We start from the raw sequence: 8,917 nt of genomic DNA, 5'->3' as shown, positions 1-8,917 counted from the left end.
GCAGCAAAGCTAAAGAAGAACAGGAAATCGCCGAGGATTTCGCTGAGTTACCTTTTTATATTCCGGATTTTGAGTATATTAAGGAAGAAGTTAACATGGCTGAAGGAGCAGCAGGACAGACTATGGAAGCATTGATGAAAGCCACAAGGGCTGGCAACGGACACGCTATCAGGCAACCACCAGTCACTACAGATTTTGAAGTCAAGGGACAGATTCTTAATATGATAACTCACCAATGCCAATTCAGAGGTACACCGAAGGAGGATGCATTCGAGCATCTCCGTTCCTTCAAAAGCATTTGCAACTTGTTCAAGATTGCAAATATCGCGGACACAGTTATCTATTTGAGGGTTTTTCCTTGGTCTTTGAAAGATGATGCCAAGGATTGGTTAGACTCATTGCCTGAAGGTGAAATTGATAGTTGGACTACAATTGAAGATAAATTTTTGCAACGTTTCTTTCCAGCTGCAAAGGCCGCTCAACTTCAGAGCGACATTAATCACTTTGTTCAGAAGCCACATGAGACACTTTATGATGCTTGGACACGGTTTGGAAAAATGTTACGAAATTGTCCTCAACACGGGTTGAACAACTTCAATAAGGTCCAAATTTTCTACAATGGGGTTAATGTGCCGACAAGGAAAGAACTTGATATTGCTGCAGGTGGTTCTTTGATGAAAAAGACTCCGGATGACGCTTATGAAATCATCTCAGATACTGCCACGCATTCGTATGATTGGCATCAAGAATTAGATCTTTCTCGCTCTTCTTATGTTGCTAGTACCGAAACTAGTGACGAGCTCGCTGCAGTTAAGGCTCAACTTGCGACTTTCAAGAGACAGATAGAGTCAATGACTAAAGAGATGCACGCTATGAAAGTGGGTTGTGAATTATGCCAAGGACCGCATCTTACCAAAGATTGTGATCAATCATCAATGGAGGAACATGCTAATTATCTGGGTTACGTTAAGAAGGGTGATTTTGCCCTTAGTGAATTTCCGGGTGGGAGACAGTTTTTCAATCAAGCGAATAACATGGGCGGTAACAATTATCAGAGTGGTAATCCGGTTTATCAGGGCAATCAGAAGGTATATCCGTACAGGCCGCCTGGGTTTAATGAAATGTCCCGTTCTTATTGATTAAAGTATGATCAAAATATATTTACAACACTTTTAATATATTTTGATGTTTTAAGTTTATTAAGTCAGCTTTCCTCGTTAATAACCTACAACTAGTTGTCCACAGTTAGATGTACAGAAATAAATCGATAAATATTATCTTGAATCAATCCATGACCCAGTGTATACGTATCTCAGTATTGATCACAACTCAAACTATATATATTTTGGAATCAACCTCAACCCTGTATAGCTAACTCCAACATTCACATATAGAGTGTCTATGGTTGTTCCGAAATATATATAGATGTGTCGACATGATAGGTCGAAACATTGTATACGTGTCTATGGTATCTCAAGATTACATAATATACAATACAAGTTGATTAAGTTATGGTTAGAATAGGTTTGTTACCAATTTTCACGTAGCTAAAATGAGAAAAATTATCCAATCTTGTTTTACCCATAACTTCTTCATTTTAAATCCGTTTTGAGTGAATTAAATTGCTATGGTTTCATATTGAACTCTATTTTATGAATCAAAACAGAAAAAGTATAGGTTTATAGTCGGAAAAATAAGTTACAAGTCGTTTTTGTAAAGGTAGTCATTTCAGTCGAAAGAACGACGTCTAGATGACCATTTTAGAAAACATACTTTCACTTTGAGTTTAACCATAATTTTTGGATATAGTTTCATGTTCATAATAAAAATTATTTTCCTAGAATAACAACTTTTAAATCAAAGTTTATCATAGTTTTTAATTAACTAACCCAAAACAGCCCGCGGTGTTACTACGACGGCGTCAATCCGATTTTACGGTGTTTTTCGTGTTTCCAGGTTTTAAATCATTAAGTTTGCATATCATATAGATATAGAACATGTGTTTAGTTGATTTTAAAAGTCAAGTTAGAAGGATTAACTTTTATTTGCGAACAAGTTTAGAATTAACTAAACTATGTTCTAGTGATTACAAGTTTAAACCTTCGAATAAGATAGCTTTATATGTATGAATTGAATGATGTTATGAACATCATTACTACCTCAAGTTCCTTGGATAAACCTACTGGAAATGAGAAAAATAGATCTAGCTTCAAAGGATCCTTGGATGGCTTGAAAGTTCTTGAAGCAGAATCATGACACGAAAACAATTTCAAGTAAGATTTCCACTCGAAATAAGATTGTTATAGTTATAGAAATTGAATTAAAGTTTGAATATGATTATTACCTTGTATTAGAAAGATAACCTACTGTAAGTAACAAAGGTTTCTTGATCTTGGATGATTACTTGGAATGGATTTAGAAAACTTGGAAGTAAACTTGCAATCTTGGAAGTATTCTTGATTTTATGAAACTAGAACTTTTGGAATTTATGAAGAACACTTAGAACTTGAAGATAGAACTTGAGAGAGATCAATTAGATGAAGAAAATTGAAGAATGAAAGTGTTTGTAGGTATTTTTGATCGTTGGTGTATGGATTAGATATAAAGGATATGTAATTTTGTTTTCATGTAAATAAGTCATGAATGATTACTCATATTTTTGTAATTTTATGAGATATTTCATGCTAGTTGTCAAATGATGGTTCACATATGTGTTAGGTGACTCACATGGGCTGCTAAGAGCTGATCATTGCAGTCTATATACCAATAGTACATACATCTAAAAGCTGTGTATTGTACGAGTACGAATACGGGTGTATACGAGTAGAATTGTTGATGAAACTGAACAAGGATGTAATTGTAAGCATTTTTTCTAAGTAGAAGTATTTTGATAAGTGTCTTGAATTCTTTCAAAAGAGTATAAATACATATTAAAACACTACATGTATATACATTTTAACTGAGTCGTTAAGTCATCATTAGTCGTTACATGTAAATGTTGTTTTGAAACCTTTAGGTTAACGATCTTGTTGAATGTTATTAACCCATTGTTTATTATAACAAATGAGATGTTAAATTGTTATATTATCATGATATTATGATATATAATATATCTTAGTATGATATATATACAGTTAAATGTCGTTACAACGATAATCGTTACATATATGTCTCGCAACGAAATCATTAAGTTAGTAGTCTTATTTTTACATATGTATTTCATTGTTAATACACTTAATAATATATTTACTTATCATTTAACATAATTAACCAAGTGTATCAATATCTTAATATGATTCATATGTACCTAGTAAGTCGTTGTTATAACGATAATTGTTATATATATCGTTTTCGAGTTTCTTAAATTAATAGTCTCATTTTTATGTATATAACTCATTGTTAAAATACCTAATGAGATACATACTTATAATAAAATCATGTTAACTATATATATAACCATATATATGTCATCGTATAGTTTTTACAAGTTTTAACGTTCGTGAATCACCGGTCAACTTGGGTGGTCAATTGTCTATATGAAACCTATTTCAATTAATCAAGTCTTAACAAGTTTGATTGCTTAACATGTTGGAAACACTTAATCATGTAAATAACAATTTCATTTAATATATATATAAACATGAAAAAGTTCGGGTCACTACAGTACCTACCCGTTAAATAAATTTCATTCCGAAATTTTAAGCAGTTGGAGGTGTTGACGTATCTTCTGGAAATAAATGCGAGTATTTCTTCTTCATCTGATCTTCACTCTCCCTGGTGAACTCGGGTCTCTACGAGTATTCCATCGAACCTTAACAATCAGTATCTTGTTTTGTTTAAGTCTCTTAACCTCACGATCCATTATTTTGACGGGTTCTTCAATGAATTGAAGTTTTTCATTGATATGGATTTCGTCCAATGGAATAGTGAGATCTTCTTTAGCAAAACATTTCTTCAAATTTGAGACGTGGAAAGTGTTATGTACAGCCGTGAGTTATTGAGGTAGCTCCAGTTGGTAAGCTACTGGTCCGACACGATCTATAATCTTGAAAGGTCCAATGTACCTTGGATTTAGTTTCCCCCGTTTACCAAATCGAACAACGCCTTTCCAAGGTGAAACCTTAAGCATGACCATTTCTCCAATTTCAAACTCTATATCTTTTCTTTTACTGTCCGCGTAGCTCTTTTGTCGACTCTGGGCGGTTTTCAATCTTTGTTGAATTTGGATGATTTTCTCGGTAGTTTCTTGTATTATCTCCGGACCCGTAATCTGTCTATCCCCCACTTCACTCCAACAAATCGGAGACCTGCACTTTCTACCATAAAGTGCTTCAAACGGCGCCATCTCAATGCTTGAATGGTAGCTGTTGTTGTAGGAAAATTCTGCTAACGGTAGATGTCGATCCCAACTGTTTCTGAAATCAATAACACATACTCGTAGCATGTCTTCAAGCGTTTGTATTGTCCTTTCGCTCTGCCCATCAGTTTGTGGATGATAGGCAGTACTCATGTCTCGACGAGTTCCTAATGCTTGCTGTAATGTCTGCCAGAATCTTGAAATAAATCTGCCATCCCTATCAGAGATAATAGAGATTGGTATTCCATGTATGGAGACGACTTCCTTCAAATACAGTCGTGCTAACTTCTCCATCTTGTCATCTTCTCTTATTGACAGGAAGTGTGCTGATTTGCTGAGACGATCAACTATTACCCAAATAGTATCAAAACCACTTGCAGTCCTTGGCAATTTAGTGATGAAATCCATGGTAATGTTTTCCCATTTCCATTCCGGGATTTCGGGTTGTTGAAGTAGACCTGATGGATTCTGATGCTCAGCTTTGACCTTAGAACACGTCAAATATTCTCCTACATATTTAGCAACATCGGCTTTCATACCTGGCCACCAAAAATGTTTCTTGAGATCCTTGTACATCTTCCCCGTTCCAGGATGTATTGAGTATCTGGTTTTATGAGCTTCTCTAAGTACCATTTCTCTCATATCTCCAAATTTTGGTACCCAAATCCTTTCAGCCCTATACCAGGTTCCGTCTTCCCGAATATTAAGATGCTTCTCCGATCCTTTGGGTATTTCTTCCTTTAAATTTCCCTCTTTTAAAACTCCTTGTTGCGCCTCCTTTATTTGAGTAGTAAGGTTATTGTGAATCATTATATTCATAGATTTTACTCGAATGGGTTCTCTGTCCTTCCTGCTCAAGGCGTCGGCTACCACATTTACCTTCCCCAGGTGATAACGAATCTCAAAGTCGTAATCATTCAACAATTCAATCCACCTACGCTGCCTCATATTCAGTTGTTTCTGATTAAATATGTGTTGAAGACTTTTGTGGTCGGTATATATAATACTTTTGACCCCATATAAGTAGTGCCTCCAAGTCTTTAATGCAAAAACAACCGCGCCTAATTCCAAATCATGCGTCGTATAATTTTGTTCGTGAATCTTCAATTGTCTAGACGCATAAGCAATCACCTTTGTTCGTTGCATTAATACACAACCGAGACCTTGCTTTGATGCGTCACAATAAATCACAAAATCATCATTCCCTTCAGGCAATGACAATATAGGTGCCGTAGTTAGCTTTTTCTTCAATAACTGGAACGTTTTCTCTTGTTCATCCTTCCATTCAAATTTCTTCCCTTTATGCGTTAATGCAGTCAAGGGTTTTGCTATTCTGGAAAAGTCTTGCATGAATCTTCTGTAGTAACCAGCTAGTCCTAAAAACCGGCGTATGTGTTTCGGAGTTTTCGGGGTTTCCCACTTTTCAACAGTTTCTATCTTTGTCGGGTCCACCTGGATACCTTCTTTGTTCACTATGTGACCGAGGAATTGAACTTCTTCCAACCAAAATGCACACTTTAAAAACTTAGCGTACAGTTTTTCTTTCCTCAAAACTTCTAGCACTTTTCTCAAATGTTCTTCGTGCTTTTGATCATTCTTTGAGTAAATAAGTATTTCATCAATGAAAACAATGACAAACTTGTCAAGATATGGCCCACACACTCGGTTCATAAGGTCCATGAACACAGCTAGTGCGTTAGTCAATCCAAACGGCATAACCATAAACTCGTAATGACCATAACGCGTCCTAAAAGCAGTTTTTGGAATATCATCCTCCTTTACTCGCATTTGATGATATCCAGAACGTAAATCGATCTTCGAATAAACCGACGAGCCTTGTAGTTGATCAAATAAGTCGTCAATTCTCGGCAGTGGATAACGGTTTTTGATGGTAAGTTTGTTCAACTCTCTGTAGTCAATACACAACCTAAATGTACCATCCTTCTTCTTGACAAACAAAACAGGAGCTCCCCATGGTGATGTTCTTGGTCGAATGAAACCACGTTCTAATAGTTCTTGCAGTTGGCTTTGCAGTTCTTTCATCTCGCTGGGTGCAAGTCTATAAGGAGCACGAGCTATTGGTGCAGCTCCTGGTACAAGATCTATTTGAAATTCAACAGATCGATGTGGAGGTAGTCCCGGTAATTCTTTCAGAAATACATCGGGAAATTCTTTTGCGACGGGAACATCATTGATGCTCTTTTCTTCAGTTTGTACTTTCTCGACGTGTGCTAGAACAGCATAGCAACCTTTTCTTATTAGTTTTTGTGCCTTCAAATTACTAATAAGATGTAGCTTCATGTTGCCCTTTTCTCCGTACACCATTAAGGGTTCTCCTTCTTCTCGTACAATGCGAATTGCATTTTTATAACATACGATCTCTGATTTCACCTTCTTCAGCCAGTCCATGCCAACTATTACATCAAAACTCCCTAACTCTACTGGTATCAAATCAATCTTAAATATTTCGCTACCCAGTTTAATTTCTCGATTCCGGCATATATTATCTGCTGAAATTAATTTACCGTTTGCTAATTCGAGTAAAAATTTACTATCCAACGGCGTCAATGGACAACTTAATTTAGCACAAAAATCTCTACTCATATAGCTTCTATCCGCACCTGAATCAAATAAAACGTAAGCAGATTTATTGTCAATAAGAAACGTACCCGTAACAAGCTCCGGGTCTTCCTGTGCCTCTGTCGCATTAATATTGAAAACTCTTCCGCGGCCTTGTCCATTCGTGTTCTCCTGGTTCGGGCAATTTCTAATAATGTGGCCTGGTTTTCCACATTTATAACAAACTACATTGGCATAACTTGCTCCGACACTACTTGCTCCGCCATTACTCGTTCTGACACCATTTGTTCCTTTCGTTCTGTTAACCCCTGGTCCGTAGACCTCACACTTCGCCGCGCTATGACCATTTTTTTTACACTTGTTGCAAAATTTGGTGCAGAACCCCGAGTGATACTTTTCACACCTTTGGCATAGCTGTTTCTGATTGTTGTTGTTGTTGCGGTTGTTATTGTTGTTGGGATGATTGTTGTAGTTGCTGTTGTTGTTGTTGTTGTTGTTGTTATTGTTGTTGTTGTTGTTGGGCCGTTTGTTGTAGTTGCGATTGATGTTGCGATTGTTGGGATAATTGTTGCGATTATTATTGTAATTGCTGTTGTTGTTGTATTGGTGATTCTTATCACCGTTTTCCTCCCACTTTCTTTTGACTTGCTTCACATTGGCCTCTTCAGCCGTCTGTTCTTTAATTCTTTCCTCAATCTAGTTCACTAGTTTGTGAGCCATTCTACATGCCTTTTGTATGGAGGCGGGCTCGTGTGAACTTATATCTTCTTGGATTCTTTCCGGTAATCCTTTCACAAACGCGTCGATCTTCTCTTCCTCATCTTCGAACGCTCCCGGACACAATAGGCACAATTCTGTGAATCGTCTTTCGTACGTGGTAATATCAAATCCTTGGGTTCGTAACCCTCTAAGTTCTGTCTTGAGCTTATTGACCTCGGTTCTGGGACGGTACTTCTCGTTCATCAAGTGCTTGAATGCTGACCACGGTAGTGCGTACGCATCATCTTGTCCCACTTGCTCTAGATAGGTATTCCACCATGTTAACGCAGAACCTGTGAAGGTATGCGTAGCGTACTTCACTTTGTCCTCTTCAGTACACTTACTTATGGCAAACACCGATTCGACCTTCTTGGTCCACCGTTTCAATCCGATCGGTCCTTCGGTTCCATCAAATTCCAAAGGTTTGCAGACAGTGAATTCTTTGTAGGTGCATCCTACACGATTTCCTGTACTGCTAGATCCAAGGTTATTGTTGGTATGTAGCGCAGCCTGTACTGCGGCTATGTTTGAAGCTAGAAAAGTACGGAATTCCTCTTCATTCATATTCACGGTGTGTCGAGTAGTCGGTGCCATTTCCTTCAAAATAGTTAAATGGAACAAGTTAATCATACAGAATATTAAGAGTAGTTAATAGTATTTCGTAGCATAATATGAACTCATTTATAAAAGTTTTTTCTTCATATTAGCGTTTTATAAGTTTAAATTCGGGTAGTACCTACCCATTAAGTTCATACTTAGTAGCTAATATATACAATTCAACTACTACAATTCTATATGAAAAACTGATTATAATAATATTTCGCGTTCAAACTTTTATACAATATTTTACAAACTTACAATACCGCTTATTTTACATAAAGCATGAAATATAGCACACAATAACTTTGATACAAGATAGTTGTGAAGATAATTCTAGCTAGTACACAAGTCGTTCAGCAAAGGCAATAAAGACACGTAATTCATACGTCCAGAAACAAGTCATGCATTCTGGTTTTACTAGGACTACTTCTCATCCTTGGTCTTGTGGAACATAACCGTTATGGCCGTTGATAAGACAGCGTGTTGTAACGTCGTCAAAGGGACGAGGGTTACGTAATGACCAACAGTCTCGTAATAACCTAAAAACCTCATTTCTTACCCCAATTACCGACTCCGTCACTTGTGGGAACGTTTTGTTTAATAGTTGTAGCCCGACGTTCT

Source organism: Rutidosis leptorrhynchoides, chromosome 5, assembly GCF_046630445.1.
Source record: "Rutidosis leptorrhynchoides isolate AG116_Rl617_1_P2 chromosome 5, CSIRO_AGI_Rlap_v1, whole genome shotgun sequence".
Classification (NCBI taxonomy): domain Eukaryota; kingdom Viridiplantae; phylum Streptophyta; class Magnoliopsida; order Asterales; family Asteraceae; genus Rutidosis; species Rutidosis leptorrhynchoides.
Note: the sequence above shows the minus strand (reverse complement) of the source record.